This window comes from Mus musculus, chromosome 13 (assembly GCF_000001635.26).
Source record: "Mus musculus strain C57BL/6J chromosome 13, GRCm38.p6 C57BL/6J".
NCBI classification, from domain to species: Eukaryota; Metazoa; Chordata; class Mammalia; order Rodentia; family Muridae; genus Mus; species Mus musculus.
In genome coordinates this window covers 118,081,661-118,103,699 of record NC_000079.6, presented here as the reverse complement: position 1 = coordinate 118,103,699, position 22,039 = coordinate 118,081,661, and positions in this window count along the sequence as shown.

Genomic DNA, 22,039 nt, shown 5'->3' with positions numbered 1-22,039 from the left:
TTATAATTGTTGTTCCAGCACATTCTATGTGACTGCCATTTATTTGGTTTGCAGATCACACAGACAGAATTCTATGTATTTCTAATTAACAAATAACCTTTCAGCAAAAGCACTCAGAAGGTTTCTCTTAGTAATCAAAGGAAAATCTTCAATTTTACTTCAAGTTGTGTTTATAATTCTAAAAGTCTAATTGGGTTTCTAGGGTTCATTTTATATGGATTGTTCTTTTTTTCTGATGGATCCTTACATCTCTACCACATTTATAATATGAACTTACCTTTTGTAATTATTTAATCTAAAAATAATTTTAGAATCAGTAATTACAACAAGTAAAGCATACGGCTTTGATCATTTTTATATGATTTAATATGCATTAAGCTGTCTATTCTTCAGGCCACTACCATTTTCAAAGTTTAAAAGATGATATAATTGGATAAAGATACTCATTTTATGATTATTAATGGTGCATGCATAGAAAAAATTAAAAAACCTGAAACAATTATGCTCAACTATAGAAGAAAATTACTGTTTTGTTCTTTATGAAGTATACAAAAATTATGTGAAACACCATAGGATGAAGTTTTCTAAACCTGTGTTAGACACTGTCTTCGTTAGGGTTTTATTGCTGTGAAAGGGCACCATGACTAATACAACGCTTAAAATAGAAAGCATGTACTTGTGTTTAGTTACAGTATCAGAGATTTAGTCCATTATCATCATGGTGGGGAGCATGGTGATGTGTAGGCATACATGGTGCTGGAGAGTTCTCTTAATCTATAGACAACAAAGTTGAGATTGTCTCATAGCTTGGGCATATGTAGTGTGAAGGCCCAACTTCAGAGTGACACATTTCCTCCAACAAGGCCACACCCACTCCGACAAACCACACCCCAATAGTGCCACTTCCTATGGGCCAAGCACTCAAGCACATGAGTCCTATTCAAGCCACCACAGACACTAAAGTGGAAAGCATCATATGTTCCTCCGAAGCTGATAACCCAATCAATCCATTCATATTCAGCCTTAGTCCTGTATGTGAACAGTAAACAGTGGTTAAACTTAGCCTTAGCATTTATAATTGTTAGAAGCTACAAACAACCAAAGAGGTGATGATGTAATTTGTGCCTTTATGCTGACAGTCTATCAGTTGTACACTTGGTCTATCATACTGACATATTTACAACTTCTTTATTTAAGCCAAAATTCCAGTGTGGAGGGCTTATGAATGGCTCAGGCAATAAAAACACTTGCTGCCAAGTCTAACTAAGGACCCAAGTTCAATGCCTAGGGCTAAAGTTATGGAAGGAGGACACCGACTGTCACGAGTTGTCCTCTCATCTCCATACAAATGGAGTGTCATACATATCCACGCACAGTAATAAATAAATCCAACAAAAAATTACACAGATGGGAAGGAGTCCTCAAGTCCCCATCTCTACTGGCTGCTGGCTTCTGTTAATGGAGGAAGAGTCACTAATTTTGAGAATGAGGTCACAAGGAAATAACTCATTCCCCGTGCCCTATACCCCCTCTCATATTGTCAGCCTTAACTGCTGGAGGCTCTCAATTATAATTATTAGAAAATATCAAATTGGATGAAGAATGAATTTAGTGAGTTTATCTAGGAGACGAAAAGATATAGTGAGAAGAGTGGAGAAGACCAAAACACATTGTATGCCTGTATGAAAAATTCAAATAATAAAAAAATGGAAATCACTCATGTTGTTAGATGTGGCCACTGATATGTTTTTTTTTTCATACTTAAGTGGACAACCTCACATTCATGCAGGTATGGATTCTATAATTGTACTTAGTTATCAGAAAAAGATACAAGAAGTTAAATGCAGCATGTTGGGGAAAAACAGAAGTTTTGAGGGGTAGATATGGCCATGCTTAATTTGATACATTTACAAAAATTTTAGAAATAAAAAAATTACTGGACCTTTGTATGTCTTCTTTGAGAGTTGCCGGTGTGTTTTCTTAACCTATGAAGTAGAAATTTCTAGTTTCTTTGGACACTCAGTTGTCTCATGTGATATTTTTCTGGAAACTGTGTTATGTAACGATGTTTTTGCTGAAGCAGAAACATGGGAGGATATTTTGTTGAGAAAAGACCTGTGGTATTTTTCCGGAAGCAGGCTGGAAAAAGGGCATGTGGTGTTTTTGGTAGACCGGACACTTGAGAGATCACGTGATGTTTGGAAAGGGTATAAATATAACCCAACAGACAGCGGATGATGCTGTGTGGTATTGGTTTGCCTTGCCACTCTGGTGGGTGATGGGCTAAATGAAAGGTTAAAACTTTTAAAATCCTTATTAAAACAGATTTTAAAAACATAAGCATACAGGCCTATTTATTAATTGTCAGGGGACCTAATAGTCTAACAGTTCATATATTTTAGATGTCAATCCTTCTAATATATAGCTGATAAGGATTTTCTCCTGTTCTCTAGGATGTACTGTTTCTGCTGATAGTTTCTGTTGATGTACAGAAGTCTGTTTACTGTCTTTGATTTCTACCTTAATATCCAGCTGACCAACCAATATAACATTAAAATCATGGTGGCATGCAAATTATAAAGCTAGGTCGTGAATGGGAATTAAATTTCTGTTGACTTATATGATTTACTACATATGAAATTCTCTCATCCTGAGGTTGTTAGGATATGAGAAAATTTAAACTAACCATGTTGTAAGATTGCAAGAACGGGTCCATAAGCTTACTAGATGCCCACTTTCCAGCCATTCCTACTCCCAAATGTAGAAAATCCAAATGCAATTGAATAAGATACACTAAGCACCTCCACCAAATTTGTCTCTTGCCAAATTCTTGTGGTCCATAGAAACTAAGAAATATCATAAACTTACTTTAATGTGTTTGGCATTGGGACAATGTTAAAAATGTATCAATAGATAACCATGCGGGTAGAGTTTATGTCAATGTTACATGCGCTAGAATCATCAGAGAAGAGGTAACTTAAAATTGATACCCAAAAGGCAGGGTTATAGGCAAGACTGTATTGTGATGGAGCTATTATTGGGCTAGTAGTCCTAGGTTCTATAAGAAATCAGGCTAAGGACGTCAGAAAGTGCATGCTAGTAAGCATCACTCCTCCATGGCCCCTGCATCAGCTCCTAACTCCAAGTTTCTGCCCTCTAGAGTTCTGTCCTTCCAGAATAAACAATGATGTGGGAACATACGCCAAATAAATTCTTTCATTTCAAGTTACTTTTAGTCATAGTGTTTCATAACAGCCACACTGACCCTAACTAGGACAATAACAAAAAATACATTCTGCTACCTTCAAACAAACTTGCCATTATTAAAACCTAAAAATGTCAATGACTTGGAGACCAAATATTAATTGTAAATAGCAATCAATTATGCTCAAAAGTTTTAGCAAGAAGTCTACAGGCATTTGAAGAGTTTATCACTGTGAATTAAAATGTATATCCTTCTGTTATGTGGATATAAAATGCCTCAAGGATGCCCATATAAGAAAGATTTAGTAAAAGGTTTTGGCACAATTGGGAAGTAGTGGAACCTTTATGATGTGAGTCTAACAGGAGGAAGTCAGATTCAAAGGCAAATGAGCTTGGAAGAGAAATTTTTATTCTGGGTCCTTTTTTTTATTCTCTCTTTGCTGCCATGATGTTTTGATGTGAAGTCTTACCCATCAGTGGTTACTGTGTATCCATCAATCAAGAGGATTATATTACTTTTGGCTGAAATCTCTAAAGCCATAAAGCAAAACAAACGTTTCATTATTTATAAGACTTCAGTGATAGGAAATCACACCACTGGTGCAATAATGCACTTACAGCTCCACAGAGAGCACACTCATAATAGGGCTAATATAAACACACTTAACTGACTTTGACAAAGCATCCAGCACAATTCAGTGGAAGAAAGATTTCTATTTACAAACTGTGCTTAGGCATTCAATGTCCAGTTACAGTGACATAAACTTAGACATGCAGAACTTAAAACTTTGTGAAAACACTACCTCAACATGAACTTCAGGCCTACAAGAAAATTAACCAAAATTTCTATGAAACACCAAAGAAATTCTACATGGTAAGGAGATTCATAATGTGTTTTTATATCTCACCCCAAAATCATTTTTAAAAATTGGTTAACTGGGATGTAGTTATTTTTTAAAATCTGATCAGTAATTTTTGACATTCCCATAGAATAAAAAATCATAACATAGACTGAAAGAAATATTTGCAAGTTACATTTGTTCAGAATGTCTTGCATAAATATACACAAATATCTTAAATCTTAATAATAAAGTTTAAAAGCTCAATAAAAACGATGAAAGATCTGAATATAACCCAAATATATGAGTGGAAAATGAGAATACTAAGCTGCTTAACATTTTATATCAATAGATAATTAACACCTAAACAAATACTTCATACTTTTTAGCATGACTGAAATATATACTGATCTCAGGCCTCTGATAACCAGTTAAAATGTGCCTATTGGCCAAAATATATAGATGATAGATAGATAGATAGATAGATAGATAGATAGATAGATAGATAGATAGATAGATAGATGATAGATAGATAGATAGATAGATAGATAGATAGATAGATAGATAGATAGATAGATAGACAGACAGGCAGGCAGCAGGCAGACAGACAGACAGACAGACAGACAGAGATTAAAGATGGGACAATATAAACTTTAATTCATTACTTTGGAGAATAAAATATACTGAAATTTATTTGGAATATTTATAAAGCTACGTACAGTACTACAACATAGTCTAGAAATAGTCATCCCTGATATTTACACAATAAAGGTGATGTTAGGTCTGCATAATTACATGAATGCAAATATCTGTAGCAACTATATTCACAATTATGAAAGAAACAGAAGCAACTAAGTTATCTCTGAATTTATTGATGAAAGGGAATAGAATATCCCACACACAATAATGAATCTTAAATATATATTGTTGCTAAGTGAAAAGAGGGAAGAAGGAACCGCATCTTCCTAAATTCCATCTCTATACCGTGGTAGAAGGGAAAGAGTATGACATTTCTAACAGAGCTGTATTTGTTAGGGCTTCTGATAGGGAAGAGAAATAGATAAGCAAAACAAAGGACTTTAGGGATAGTGATAAATGACATAGTAATGTATTGTACCATAATGATAGATTTATGATGCTATAGCTTTGTCAAAGGCTCATAGAGCTTTAAATAAAAGGATAAAACTTAGAGCATGAAAAATAAAGATAAATACTTACAAGTATACATGATCCTAGAATTAGGTGTCATTTATGACAAATGAATCTAACTCTATTATAAATGTTTAGAATACCACAACTTTAAGTGTGCTGGTTTGAAAATAAATGGGGAATAATTCCAAGACAAATGTACTGTGGATGGTAAAATTCTAATAGGGATGTTATAAGGGTTCTCATGCTACTGCCAATGTAAACAAAACTTTAATTGAACAAGCTAACAACAGTCAATTTTCACTCTTGGAGTAGTAATTACAGGAAGCAAGAAGAGAAGAAAGAATGATGCATGAATCAGTGAATCAGTGTTGGAGACATCAGCACAAGAATATTTTGAGCTTAATATAGTTTTATAGATACATACAGAACTACTGATGGGTATTTAATACACATAGTTTACTATATACCTATATATTCTTTGACTAGCAGAACAGGCTATACTTAAAAAAATAATAATAATCCAGTAGCAACAAGTAGACCTAGCTGTTAGTTAACTTTTGGATTCTAATGGTATTTTTTAAATAAAATAATCCAGAGATTTTTGTAGAAATGGCTATTTCTGGAGCATAAAGAATCATTAATACAGCTGGGCAGTGGTGGCACATGTCTTTAATCCCATCACTTGGGAGGCAGAGGCCGGCAGATTTCTGAGTTCAAGGCCAGCCTGGTCTACAGAGTGAGTTCCAGGACAGCCAGGGCTATATGAGGAACCCTGTCTTCAAAAGCCAAAAACAAGAGCAAAAACAAACAAACAAACAACAACAACAACAAAAACAATCATTAATGCTCCAAAGGAAGAAAGACTTCAAAACATTGCCATAATTCTAATCTACAATTTTCTTTGCTGTCTAAGGATACCTGAATACCTTTTATAGTGTTTAACATCCATTTGTAATTCTGCTTTTAAGAAATTTCTGTTCAACCTCACAGCCCTTTTTTTTTTTTAAATTGGGTTGGTTTTTTTGCTTGATCTTTACTTTTTTGAATTCTTTGTATTTTCGGAATACTAATCTTCTGTTTGATGTGCAGTTGACGAAGTCTCCCCAGATCTACTCTGCAAGCTGCTCTTTCACCCAATTGACAATTCCCTTAGCTGCAGAGATGCTTTTTTCTTTTTAACTTTGTGAGATCACATTGGTGAGTTGTTGGTCTTCTTCCCTGCACTGCTGATGCTTCATTGAGCAAGTCTCTGTCTGTGCTAACAAACTGAAGTGCGCTGTACTGCTGGGTTCTTCATCTGAAAATTTCAGGACAGCAAGTCTTAATCAATTTGAAGTTGAGTTTTGTTCAGAATGAGGTATGAGGAAATACTGTCTTCTGTACATGACATAACTGTTAGAGTCATGAAGAGCCAGTGTGGTTACTTGTGAAAGACAAAGCAAATCAAAATTCTAGTATGGACTAAAAGGGGAAGAGGACTCAGGCTATCACACCTAACCAAGAAACTATCAGTAAATGATAGACACTAGCAAAGGAAAAGAGTTTTTCTCCAAAGGAGTCTCACTGGGTGCAACAACCACACTTGACAGTAGGCCCTTAAATAAGTATTGTTCATACCAGCATATCCATATGGAGAAATCCAAAGTCTTGGACTAGTAACACTGGAAAATCTGGTCTCCAATATGGGCTAAAGAATAGTGGCAAATCTCTCCTTGGGAATCCAGGTATGAGTTTTTATGAACAATATATCAGTGTGTGCAAAGACAAGCAACTTCTTCCTAGATATTTACTAACTGAGATGGCTTTCACACACACACACACACACACACACACACACACACACACACACACACACACACATTCCTAAATATAACCAGCTCAGTATGTATAAGGTTACTTGTGTGTATGTTTCAGAGATGGTCATTTGGTATTGGTTTACCAATTGTACTCTTCCTTAGGGAAGATCATATTTTCCACTCTCAACATTCCTTAGTTGCAGGTAGTTCTTATATAAGGTTGAGGCTTTGGGCATTTTCTTGTTGGCTTTGCATCTCCACTGGCATCATTCTTGTTCAGCTCATATTTGGGCAGTCATATTGATGAAACTTTATTTGTAAGATCCATCAGCTGTAGCTGACCTGAATTCTTCCTTCCTGAAGGCTAGCTTTGACAGTACTAGAAGGTACTGTCAAACTTCCAAATGATGGAGGTAACCAATAGTCTTACCCAATTACAATGTCTATGACTCTTCTAATGGAATTCTCTTTGGAAGCAAGAATGCTACATTTTCATAAGCACACAAAGTTTTTAATATCAATTGGTGATGCTACTTTGGGAAAATTGACATGGGCATGTTGGAAAAAGGTCTATGTTTCTTCTGGTTCCCTTTAGGTGGACTATTATAATCATTTTCCTTCTGAAATCTTTTCAACTTGTTGATGAAGCTGTGGGCCCCACAGCTATGGAATGAAAAGGAGTCTTTATAAAATGCCCATACGACAAGGAATATAGAATGTTGATATCAGTAGTAGCAAGAAGAAATTAACACTAATGACAATAAACAAGGAAAACTGTGCAATCAAGTCATCCCTTCAAAGGATTTATAATGAATAAAGATTTCTTAGTCATGCATAATGTAAATATATAGAGGTTTGTTTATGGGAAAAATGACATCTAAAATATAACTGTCCATCCATTTACACCTTTATATTTATCTTTTATAAAAATTATTATACAAAACCTAAAGAAACACCCAGCCCGATATAAAATTGTAAGAATGCAAAAGTAATATCAAAATATCAGTTGCATTGGTAGATATCTATACTGTCAATTTCTTGCTCCTTTTTGAATCTCCTAAATTTACTGAGTCTAGATTATTAACCATGTAGAAATGTACTCAGTGGTAGTAGTATGTTTGTGGGTCACTCCATCTCCCCATGGTTCTTTTCTTATTTGGTGTATTATTAGAGGTAACAGGAGTCTTGCTTTTCCATTCTGATTTACACAGCCTTGCTTAAATGGAACCCTTGAGGGAGAGTACCAGCAGAGAGGTGGCTCTGGAGAGGCAGACACATGATGTCAAAGCAGCTGCTTCACCAAGCACAGCAGAACATAAAGTGAACCCAAGAGATTATTGATCCCATGGCATGAGAGCTGTCACAGTTCACAGCTCCCAAACCCCTTTTCTCGCCATCTGCTTCCTTTCTTTTTGATACTTCAGTTTCTGAGCTTGTTTGCATAATTTCCTGTCTTTCAGTCTATGCTTTTCAGTGACAAAGAAGTAGAATACAGCAGAGGTGAAGCTAAGTATAATAAAAATCTGGCCTCACTGGTCATTTTTGTGTCTTCTCATATATTGGCATACCCTCAACATTGACAAGTAGAACTATTATCCCTGAGATTGTTTCACTTTGGTAAACATCTGTACTTTCAAGTGACTTTGTAGGGGTAACTTTTAAATGACCAATGAAAAAAAAAGAAACTTAATGTTGATTGTTTTCTCACTTAATATTAATTTTGATGTAAAATTATCACAATTATTCTTGAAATGGCATTTTATTAATGATCACATTTCTGTGTATAAAATCTTTCTTTATTACTGACTAATAAGAGATATATAATAAATAAATAAAATTATTTATTATATATTTATTATATAATTTTTATTATTTAATATTATTAAATAAATAAAATTTATTTAGTAAATAAAAATTATCCCATAAATAAAATTTATACATAAAATTTAAACACTATAATTAGGTACCTGGGACAAAATATTACAGCATATCTTCTACTAGAAGGTATTTAGGAGGAAATCCTGGGAAATGTTTTCTTTCTTTCTCACTATGTCTTAGTCGAATTGAGCCCCATTGCCCATTATAACAATCTCTATTAATAGATCCTCATCTAGACTTTTTTTCTTCTCATATTTCATTTGTCTTCTTCTCCATGATTCCAGCTGAGGGAATTGACCATGAGACATCTCCAGTGCCCCTTAGAAGAAGATCAGATCAAACACAATTGATAGGTGATATCTCTCCTTCCATTCCTACTCTTCAAGGAGACAGCAATAGACTTGGAGGAAATTTCATGGGGGAAATATTTGCAACAGAGGGGTTTGAAAGAAGTAGCAGATCTGATTTAATGCTAACCCCAAAGAGTAAAGAAAAGTGAGTCGAAGAAGTTTAAAATGATTTGTATTAAAAAGAACATTTATATTAATCTAGTAGTGATTCCTTAAGCCACTATTATTAGTCAAAGGTGTTTGCAGCTACAAAGAATACCCCGTCCCATAATCTCCCCCCTCTTAGTCACTGACTAGGAGTTTCCATTGGGATGTGTAGGCTTGGTCCATTGCACCAAAGTTTTTGACTAAAACATTTGCGTATCACACCCAATTACACTTGATTCAGTTGGAGAGCTGATAGAAAATTTCTATTTACTACACACATTATGGAGATTAGAAAGCCACCTATCACAGAGGGATGTGTCAGCAGTTAAGAGCATGTTATTGTTCTATCTTAGGATCCAGGTTTGGTTCTCAAACTCATATCAGCCAGTTCACAACTACCTACCTGGATGTTATTCCAGCTGCAGAAGACTACAACACCTCCGGTCTCCTTAGGCACCTGCACTTACATGCACAAACCCACACACAGACGTATGCATCACACAGAAAATGTAAAAATAAAATAAAACCATTAATAAAATGTATTCCATGGGAAAAAAGCAACCTACCAATGAATACAGGGACTTCTCTTCCTGATGAGAAACTGAGAGGGAGAGTGTGCCTTGGTCATTGAAGTAGATCTATGGTCTACAGCTGATCAGCATCTCCTGTCTTGCAGTTGGCAACACATTCAGGTATTACCTCAGCAGCTCTCAATGATGTCTTGAGCTTTCTTTCTTTAGAAGACAATGTCCTTGATGAGTATGTTTATTTGAAACCACTTTTGTTTTATGAGGTCATTCCCAGCCAAAATGACACATGAGATCACTTACAGGAAATGGACAATTTAGATTCTCCATATATTTTTGCCACCTCTACTATGTAAAACAAGTGCTACTTCTTCTGCTAACCATGAGATATTATCTCTGTTTGAAAAGTGACCTCTCATTTCACCTATTTTTACAAAAATATCTTGGCATTGGTTCGGGTTGTTAAATAATTCACCTACTATGAGTTTGACTCTTTATGAATCAAGACCTCCAACTTGTAGTTCAGAGGACAAAAAGGAAAAACCTCACATCTGGTTATTGGCAATCAGAAAACAGGGCTATATTTGCTTATACCCTCGATTATCAGATTCAAATTTTATTGATGTTGTGGACATTGTATCACCTAGAGTCTGTGGTACCCCTTCTCAAAGAATGGATCGCATTATGTCCGTTTGCCAATAAAGGAGTGCCTCAGCAGCACCTTTCAGAGATTTTCCAACATGCTATGAAGATAATGGCCTCTGGATAATGAACAGATAAGGCATTCAATGGACTCAGGCTAACAGGCCTGTTTCTATATCTTCAACCTTGTGAAATAGGTTCTTGTGTGTATTGTCCTTTGTTGCCTAGGATCTGGATCCTGTGAGCTCTATTCCTATGGACAAGAAAGTATGAGCTCCCAATTGGGATGGTAGTTAGTAATAGCTGGGAGAAATATAAGCCCATACCAGAATAAGTAGTCTTTTTTTTTTTTTTTTTTGTGAAGGTAAACCACCTAAAATTCAAACATAGATGGGATCAAATTACTTAAATTGCTATCAAGTACTCCATTTCTATCTACCAGAAAGGCTACCAGCTAAAGAGTAAAACTATCACTAGTTTACTAGTTTGGAAAGATTGGTCTCTGAGAGGCATCCCTACCTACTGTCAGAATATCTATACATGTGTTTCATTTGTGTCAGACCTAGAGAGGACACAGAGAAGGATGCTTTCTTCTGGGGGTGCATGCTTTAATATTTTCATAGAGATGCCACAATAAAGTAACACAAATCATGTGGCTTACATAGTAGTGATGCATTGCCTCACACTCCAGAATCATTTCTTGTGAGGGCTGTAGAAAAGTATCTTTGCTAAACCTCTCATACTCTGGCAGCCCTGGACACTCTTTGATATTTAGGGAGCACTCTCCTGTGTTTTTGTATTGTTTTTCCTCTATGTTTGGCTGGCTGTGTGTCCAAATTTACCCATTTTGTTGAAGATATAATTCTGTTGGGGTCATGGCTTTCTCTAATATGGTCTTCTTAATTAAAAACGTCTACTAGAATTTATTTACAAGTAAGGCTATATCGTGAAGTACTGGGGGTTATGACCACAACACCAGAAACTTAAGGAGATACAATTCAACCTATTATATCTCAGAAATCTGACATGATTGTATATGTAGCACACATGTCCCTTTTGTTTTTGCCTATTTCTGCTAATTGGGGTGATTCAGGAGATTTCGATGGTGGAAAGTTGTAGACTTAGGTCCATTAAATAACCCAACTTAGTGAGCAGTTCTCCAAACACAGTCAGGTGATGCCCCATCAGGTGTTCCGTCTCGACTAACCAATTTCAAATCCTAATGATGCACAATTATTTCTCGGAATGTGTACACTGAATCATTGTTGCTATGTTTCATGTAACAGCTATGAACCTAGAGCCTCTATTAAATTGTTCCTATGCTAGCCTTCAGTCTTTCTCCTGAAAGCTGCTGGATTGTGCAGGGACAGGTTGGCAAGTGAAACTGGTACTGGTAACACTTTGTACTGCTGTATCTTTTATATCTTTACTGGAGGTCGTCATTTCTACTATGTTCTCTGGATGTGATCTTTTTTCACACTGTTATCTTGGCTGCAGAGCAATCTCAGAGTCATCCATTTCCCGAACATGATATTTACTCTCAGAACCCACGGTCCTTATTTGGGTAACTGTAACTACCAAGTGCATTCATTTCTGTTATAACTTGATAACCAGGAAAACTGTGTGGGTCTGGGACCCAAAAAGGATCCCATGAGACCAGCTTTATTTAACCAAAGCTTCTTTCATCACCTTGCTCTCTTAAAACCGTGCTCTCTAGGAAAGACTATGGAAATTTACTTCTCCTCTGTATGTCAATGTAAACTCAGACACTGTGACCAACATGCCTTGGGATATCTTAGTTGTCTTTTGTTCCCTGAGCAGTTGCACTGAAATAAATAGCTATGGGTTCTTTAGAGAATTCATTTATCATCGTGATTCCTTGAAGGGAATTAATAACCTATTCTGTCAGCGGATTCTCAAATAAAAGGGGAATAGGTTTAGGTTACAGGCAAGAATTAGTGACTCTCTTGGAGCTACTGGCATCAGTAGAATTCACAATTCCTGACAATTTTTGATTATATTGTTATATAGCTCTAAAAAAAATCCCACTTTTCTAATTTTATCCAGGGATATAATGTTTCATTTACCATATAAACCACAATGTAGGGCATACAGATGCCCTTCAAACTTGTAAAGAACAAGCTTAACTATCTGGTGATTAAGTTCCACTTCCTGGCCTCTGTTACTTAAGGGGCTCACCATCTCTGAAGGAGTGCTAGTGCCAAGATATATGCATTTCTTCCCTCAGTTTCTAGCCTTCAGATGAGAACTTCACTGAACTTAGGGATGCTGGTGACTCAACGGACCACTACTGGCAATTTTGTTGAAGGCTGTGTTCTTCTAAGCCTTCATGAAACACAGACCTCTGTAAAATTATCTGTACTACAATTACATAATGTTTGTGTTCACATAAGCCAACCTCCTTCAGCCTCTTCTTTCCTTTATTATCTAGCAGAACAACCCAAGCCATCTACAAAGGTAACTCAGAACCGGATATTTCTGTATAGCCTACATTTCCCAAGAAACTAAAGGCCAACTAAACACGAGCTTTTTCCATGTTAACTGCCATTTTTGCTTGAAATTTTAAATTCTTATCTTCAAGTCAATGAATTTCTGATTATCACACATCACACTTTACTCTTTCAAATCAAGCATCTTTCAGATATTTTCTCAGGTGTTTTCTCCTGGATTTCACTAGCAAAAGAACACTCATATTATGAGAATTCAAATCAGAATTTCACTTGGTACCATTTACCAGTAAAGACCTTGAATATGTTACTTAATGTTCTGGCACTTCAGTTTCTTCATAAGCAAAATGGAGATGATAATATCGGTCCCCATCTTGGGCATTAAAAACGAGAATACTTTCTAATGAAATGAAAAAGGCATGCATGCATTTTGCCAGTACACAGTAAATTTGGAGGAAGTAGCAGGCTTACTGCTCATATGTAAAGGATAGTTCAGCCATCTGCTCATTTGTAGTTACCTTAAATGTACTCTGGCCTGAGGTGTCCCCAGATCATGCAACTCCTTATCTGAAATGCAAAACCGATTCCTCATTACCAGCTTCACTCATGAACTAGACTCTGTGGCGATGGCTTTTAAACGATAAAAGCTGATGTTTGTAACTCATAGTAACGTTCCACAACATTACTGGGCTGCACCTTCCCAGTGACCCCCTAGCTTACAGGTTTGTAGCCAACTTTTACTAAGGTAGAATAGGCTTCATTTCAGAAGCTTCTGTCAGCTTTCTCGTGTGTTAGGAGTTCACTTGGCTTCCAGGCTGCAAGCAGTAAGCTGCACTTCTTAGCTCATGAAGATCTGTCTGTTCTTATTCAACAAGCCCTTCTGATTGGAGCATCTTTGGAGATTAGGTTAAGAATTTAGACAAGGATTCTCTTTAGGGGTCAAAGATACTGATTGCATGAACAATTACATAGTACAAGAAGATAAAAGGTGGTGATGGTTGGGAGCTTGTACTTTTTCCCAACAACAACAACAACAACAACAACAACAATGACTTGGATAAAAATAGGATTTAATTACATATCAGGAGTTGAGTTGCAAAGGAACCCAGGCACGAAAAACACAAAAAGATGCTGCAAAGCATGCTCAAGGCCACTCCAAATATGACCTTTTCTTGCTGATACAGCTGCAGGAGTCAGATCAGACTGATGGGCAGTTTTAAGACAAAAGGATAGAAAAGGATAGTGATGTTTCTTGGAAACTCTTAGAATGGATCAAGATGAAATGTTTAGAAAAAAATGAGGGTATTTTCAGAACTGCTCTGGAACACCAATGATTCTGTCTTCTCTACTAAATACCAATGACGAGTCTGTATTCAAGAGTCAGATTCAACTCAGAGTTTTTTTCTGGTGCTGTGTAGTTTTCAATATTTGATTTATCAGATTATGAATTTTCTGTTCTGTAATTTGCTCCTTGCTTTATGAAAATGTAATTATTCCTCCTGGAATTCTTGTGAAGCATAAATGGCCTAATGAAAGGAAAGTGTCTGCCACAGGGCCAGACACATGATAAATGTTAAATTGATGCAATAATTAATATCTTTATGATTGTTTTCATGCTTTTAAAGTCTGTAAAAGATAGAGTCCATACCAGTTGGGGGCTTGTACTCCAGGAAGACTAATGACAAACCAATCATGTTGATGAATAGAGTGCTGAGTCCTGCTTTGGCAGATGCATGTGGACGGGGACATTACTTAGTGGTTTTTCTTAGAACAGAAGGCTTGGTAAGAAAGCAAAACAAAGTTTGTCCCCTACATTCAGGGGACAAAGAGCAAATCAAAGAAAAAGACTGAAAATAATTTCGAGAAATAAAAATAAGCATTACTGGGTGGCATTTAGAAGGGAAATGTATTTTGAGGACTATCCTGAGAAAGCTGTTAGAAATTGGAATGTCTCATTGAAAGACTCACCCTGGTTGGGCTTGGTCGTACTCATGTACAATCCTAGCACTTGGAAGGCAGAGGTAGGACATTTACAAGTTTGATGCAAGTTTGAGCTAAATACTACTTCTAACACTGTTATTACTACTACTACTACTAGGCCCCAAATAAGAGCACCAATATGAAAAGGTAGTAGTTTTGAAATTGGTTTATTGAAAACAATATTTTGCAATTTAATTTTTCTTACATTTTACTAATTATCCTCTATGGAGAAAATATTTTGTTCAAATGAAACTGGATGAACGGACTAAGAAATAACTGTTGTAAAAGTTCCTATTGACACTAAAGACATTCTAAATGAGCCCAAAACTAAGGAGCATCTCACAACTCAGTCTGGACATGGTCTGGGGCTTTTAATGGCACTTTGCAAAATGAAGCATAGCGCTTTTTCTTGCACTGGGCTTCCTGCCAGGCAGCACATAGTATATTTCTATCTGGACATAAATCAAGAAGGTGCTCCCTGAGGCTAAGAAGTAATGAGATGCTACCAGGTACTTGGGGTCCTTGAAGTTGGCTCTCTAAGTGATCCTTCTCATGGTTTAGACTATATCCAGTTATCATCCTGGTGAGGAACGAACCTATTGCGTCTTTTAAGGCTATTCAAAGGACTAAAAAGTTGTGTAAATACTGGCATTTGCTCAAAGCTCTTCTCTCACTGTTTCCATATCTTTAGAGAAGAGAAAAATTAACATTAAATTGGACCTTGGCATGGAAGGCACCCTGGCAAGCCTCACTAGTAATTTAATACTCAATCTTTTGATGAAAAAAAATTGTCATTGCCTTTAGTCAAAAGATTAAAATTGTGACTTCAGTCAACTAAGAGATAATATAAAATCTATTTCTTACTTTTAGATTAAGTTTCAATTACTACAATCCAATGAACCATTTTGTATTTGTATTGTTTTCTATCTTTTCTCCCCCTCATAATATGTTAGTTAGTCATCTAGAGAAAGGATTGGGTATAATAGTATAGTGCATTTGTAATTCTGGTGCTCAGGACACTGAACCATGAGGATCATGTGTTCCAGAACATCAACTTTACAAAGACCCTGTTTTAGAAAAGAAAAAAAAATTTAAACAAGCAAGTAAATAAAGTGTGTGGGAAACTCAATCCTTTATAATTTCTGTATATTTATTCATGAACATGCAATATGATTGTCCAATTGTTTTTCTTCTATATCTCTATAATTTTTGCTGCTCTACATAGGAAAGTATCTGACTGGCTGTCCCCCGTATGCACTCATTAATACATTTATTTAGTATTGGGGAAGACTGGCTAGAGAACTGACTTACAATGGACTCTTGAATCGGAACCATTTGTGTAGGCACAGGATATTATTCTGGAGGATTTTTCCTATGGCCCAAGTGTCCTCTCCTAAACTCACAGTAAAATCTGATTGCCACTGTGAGGACAGTGGGAGGCAGAATTTGTGAAGTGATTAACTCATGAGGGCTCTGCTCCCATGACAAAATTAATGCCTGTGTCATGCCAGTTATCTCAGAAGTCAGCTTTGAAAACAGGCTTACTCCTGTTCTCTCAAGAAGTTTCTCCCCTGACATGGACTGCTGCCCACAGTGGTTGATAGAGCAAGACCATCTATCTATGCCTTCTTACTGATTTTCGTATCCTCCGGATCTGTGAGAAATAAATCTATTTCTTTGTAAGTTACCACTTGCTGGTATTCTATTAGAGTAGAAAAGAGATGAAGAAAGGGAAGTTAGCAAGGTTGTTTTTAAAGAATCCATTTGAGTGAGTGGTTCAAGTTCAGCACAGTGACATTCTGCAGAGGGGTTGGTTCTTGCACAGAAAAAGATGAGTGTTAACCATTGTTTAAGAAGAGTATTTAATAATACTCCAAAGTCTCCACCAGCCTGCCAAACCAAATGGGGGCAGGGTGATGCTGTGAAATCTTTACAGACAACAGTCATCCTTGGAAATTTTTTGTCTCTCCTAAACAGAGCCTCAACTCTATCTCGGCGTCCTGAATTAAAGCTGTGAGAAGGGAACATGTCAAGATAGCAGTGGGACAAGATAATGCGTGCAAAATGACAGAAAACAGGAAACCTTTTCTTAAAGGGTTCTGAGGGCAAGCCAACTAAGCATGAGCAAGGCAGCTAAAGATACCAGCATCTGTGGACTACTTCGTTTGCGTAAATAGTGATTGCAGCGAGTGACTGGCAGAAAAACCACACTGAGTAAATAGAGTGGGGTTGATGAGTGGAGACAGAGATACGAGGCAGGGAGAGGTCCCTTTACACAGCTGTGGTTGATGAGTAGCTTGGAGAGTCTTCTATTAATGTACTTATAATTGTTTGCAACAAGGAACACAATGTTAAAGTCTATTCCAAATCATAAAGTATTTTCCAGAAGATACATTTCACAGTATTCTTGACTGCTCTTTAGAGAGAACAAAATTATGATTGTATCCGTGGTAAGATGGAGTTTATACTATATTATGATAAAAAATAATATATCACTTGTCTTTTAACCCAACAAAGCAGGCTCCATTATAGAAGACGGGATGATAAGGGGAATTTCACTGACTATGGTCACTGAAAGAAGTCCTGAATCTATTGTATTAATTTGATGATTAGTTTAATATATTTCATTTGTTACCAAGTTAAATGAGAAAACTGACTGTTAGAGAAATTTGATGTCTCTATCTATGAGAACAGACATTGGTATAATATTCATGTTTTTCTTTTCAGCAATTTATATGGTCAGTTTTTTTCATGAATTGCAGGGATAGATTTGTACATCTTTGGAATTTGAAATTGTTACCATTTTTCTTAAATTGTTTTGAGTTACCATACTAAACATTGTTTTTTAAAATATCTTTTATATTTAAAACCATAAACTTGGGCCAATAAAATGGCTTGACGGGTAATAACAATTGCTTTTCAAGACTGTGAATCTGAGTCTATTCTCCCAAACCTACATGATGGCTGGAGAGAATTTTTGCCCGCTGCATTTTCTTTTGAACCTTACACATGTGTCATAGCATGTTTACATGCCCCTCACAAAATGAATAAGTAAATGTATTTTTAATGAGTAAATTTCCATATAATGCTACAGATACATTTCTAATAATTTATATCCACTGAATAAGATGCAAGCTGCATAAATGCCTATAATTAATTTGTATCTTATTCGCTACTGGGCCATTTAAATTCTTATGAAGGTTTTTTATTATATGTTCAAGATCCCTTTTCAAGATTTAGAATTTCAATTTCAACTTCTGCTATATTTTTTCCTTTTGTATTTTTTCATTCTTTTGGGAGTTGGGAAATGTTTCTTATAAAATGAATTTGAAAATATGAAATTTCAAACAACTAGTTGTAGTGTGCTTAAAATTAACAATTTACTCATGCAGTTAAAAAAAAATCTAGGAATTTTCCAAGACTCAATACATTCCTTATTTTATGATATGGTTGATGTTGCCTTGGGCCTTTACTTACTTCTAAGAAACTATCAATATTCTTCCCTTTCCTTCCCAGGGCTGGGCATAAGGAATTGATATTGTTAATAACAAAGATTTACCATTTTACAATTTTATGTGTCTGCTATATGTCTATCCTATACTTGTATGTGTTGGTGTGTAAATCTATGCACTTATATGGAGGCCAGAGGACAATGTTTCCTTTACTACTGTCCACATTATTTTTTTAACACCATCTTTCACTGAACACAGAGCTCTCTTTACTCCATCTTTCCTCCCCTGATAAAGTACTGTCTATCAAGCCCAAGCTTCCTCCCACCCCTGTTCTGGATTTTCAACTACAGGTAGCTACCTGAGTTTTCACTTGGATGCTGACGATCTGAACTTGGGCTCTCATACTTGTAGAGTAACATGTTTTGTCCATAGAGCTACCTTCTCATCTCCAACCCTATCATTTTCATGATTGACTCTCAGACAGGTCAACCATGTCAGCTGATGCAAAAACTATCAAAAGCTGTTACTGCTGATTCTTTCATGCCACATAGTTTCTGTCTTAACTATAGCCAAAGAGTCACAACATGTTCAGTAAAATTATACAATTAACTGATAAAAATGTTAAACGGATTAATATTAAAGAAATGTTTGTGTGGGAGGTTTGTAGAAAATTTACATAAAAAAGATGAAAGTTTAAATAATAAAATATTTTTTGTCAAAAAATAAGCAGTTAATAATCATTGCTCATAATAATCATAGAAATGTCAGAAACATGGAGTGAAGAATGCTGACCTTATTTCTTATGAAAAATATCAAGCCACTAAGAGGGAATCCTTGGTCTGAGAAACTAGGTTCTTAACCTTGACATTTCCTATGCTTATGGGTCTTGAAATGTACTGTGTTCATCTCCTGCCCCCCTCCCCTTGCTGAGATGAGCCAAACACTGTCAAAAGCCTTTTCTTATAATCTTGCTTATGTAATTTACCTTCTTCCATGGGCTCTTAAATTTTTGGTTGGCTCTCATCCACTTCTCTTGGCTATTCTATAAATCCCAAGGATGGCAAATTCTCCAGTAAAACAAGGTATATATATATATATATATATATATATATATATATATATAATGTTTGTGTATACACACACACACACACATATACATTCTCTTTATTAGCTAAACACATTTAATGGGACAATGAACCCACTAAACTTAGCCTGGATCAGTCAGAATTAATTTCTCTCTCTCTCTCTCTCTCTCTCTCTCTCCTTCCTTCCTTCCTTCCTTCCTTCCTTCTTTCCTTCCTTCCTTCCTTCCTTCCTTCCTTCTTTCTTTCTTTCTTTCTTTCTTTCTTTCTTTCTTTCTTTCTTTCATTCTTTTTTTCTTTCTTTTTTTCTTTCGACTATTCATACTAAATAACCAGAGGCACTGAATGGACTATCTCCTGTAACCAGATAAGTCTTCTAATGGAAATGGGGGGATTGGGACACCAACCCAGCCATAAAACCTTAGACCCACAATTTTTCCTGCCTACATGATGTGCAGGGCTGGATATGAAGCAAAATTTGAGGCATGCAATGAGAAGGAGCCCACCCCTGACACTATTGATGATAGTTTGCTATACTTATAGATAGGAGCCTACCATAAATGTCATCAGATGGCTTCACCCGGCAATTTGTGGGAAGCTGATGCAGAGACACATAGCCAAACATTGAGAGGAGTTTGGGGAATCCTGTGTAAGACTGGGTGGAAGGATTGAGAGAACCAGAGACACCACAAGAAAATTTACAGAGTCAACTAACCTGGGCCTGTAGGGGGCTCACAGAGACTGGACTGCCAACCAGAAAGCATGAATTGGACAGACTTCAGCCCTCTATAGATATGAAGCAGTTGTGCATATGGGTCTTCATGTGGGACTCCTAACGTGAGATCAGGGACTGTACGTGACTACATTGCCTCCCTTTGGATCTTTTTCCCCTAACTGGGTTGCCTCAGTGGAAGGGGATGCTCCTAGTCTTGTTGAGGCTTGACATGCAGGAGCTGGTTGATGTCCATCAGAGACCTCCCCTTCTCTGGGGAAAAGTTCAGGGATGGTGGATGAAGGGGTAGGAGGGGATGTGAGAGGGAGGGGTGGCAAGGAAGAGAGGGATTGGATTATAAAGTGAATAAATAGCTTAGTCATAAAAACATCAAAGGCACAGGGGAAGGTTTAGTATTAGTATTGACTGTAAACTACCACACAGGATTATAATCAAGTAGCTACATTAAAGCTACAGATTGGAGGAATATGCAGTTTTCAGACAACAGACAGTTGCAACATCCCAGGAAAATCCAGCGTAGTATAGCTGAGGGTACAGCATTAACTTGTTGAAAAAAATTACTTAAAATATTTAAAACCTAATGTTCTCCAAGTGCTCTGCTCTTTCTTGTTAACTACATTTAAATATTAAAATCTTTTACCTCAAATCATACATCTAGTATCACTCATCTAACTTCAATTCAGTTCTGATCCTTGATTTTTATCCAAAAATAAATACATTCTACTATACCTATATCTATAAGTAATAGAGCATATCATACCGGAGTATGAATAAGACCAGGAATTATAAGAAGTTACTTTACTGGAGCACTACAACCTAACCAGCTAGGCCTCTGTCACATCTCCTTTCTTATAGGTATAATGGCATGCTCACACACCATAGGCATACACTTCTCCTCTTCCTCCTGTATATATGTATGCTACATGTATTTTCATGGTATGTGAACACACATATATGAGTGGGTTTGAACATATTTCAGTGCTAGACTCTAAGGGAGGTTCAGACCCTCAGAATTCTAATTCATTTTGCAATTCAAAATGAAGAAAATTATAGTTGTCAGTTCTCAATATTGACAAAACAAAGAGTAAAAATGCCTTCGGGGTAGCTTCTCAAAAAGGATGAGTAACTGTGTGTGGTATTGTACATCTTTTTTCCCAGTGCTGAGGAGGCAGAAGCAGACAAAGCTTTGTGAGATTCGAGTCCAGTGTATTCTACATAGTGTGTTATAGGAGAGTCAGAGCTACATAATGAGACCTTGTCTCAAAAAATGGATGAACAACTATATATTACTAAAGGAAGTGAAAATTATATTATAGGAAACCTTGAGACCAAGAGAGATCCTAGGCTCAGACTCCTGTGTTCAGCTTCTCAGTCAAGAGAATCCATTCTTGGGGGAAAGGGCACAGGTACTTTGGTAAAGAGATGTACTTTGTAAAAGAGTTTTGATGTAGCCATGCCTTAAGCTTTGTTGTAATAATTGTTATTAAAGCTGTTTCCTCCAAATTTTACTGTGTTTAAATGTGTAAAAAGTAAACTGTCTGGTATCAGACTTTGGAGCAGTGGTGGCTAACGAAGTTGAGATGAACCCCATTTTCATTCTTAACCCACCTCAATTGTTTCTTTGCTGTCCACAATGCTCTCAAGGACCCCTAAATTTCAAAAGTTTTATTGATGTATAATTGAGGTAGAAAAGGTCTGCAAATATTTAGTAAATGCTAGGCCAATTTGGATATATGAATTCATTTGTGAATTGTGTGTGTCTGCTTTGCCTACACTTATGTCAGTGCAA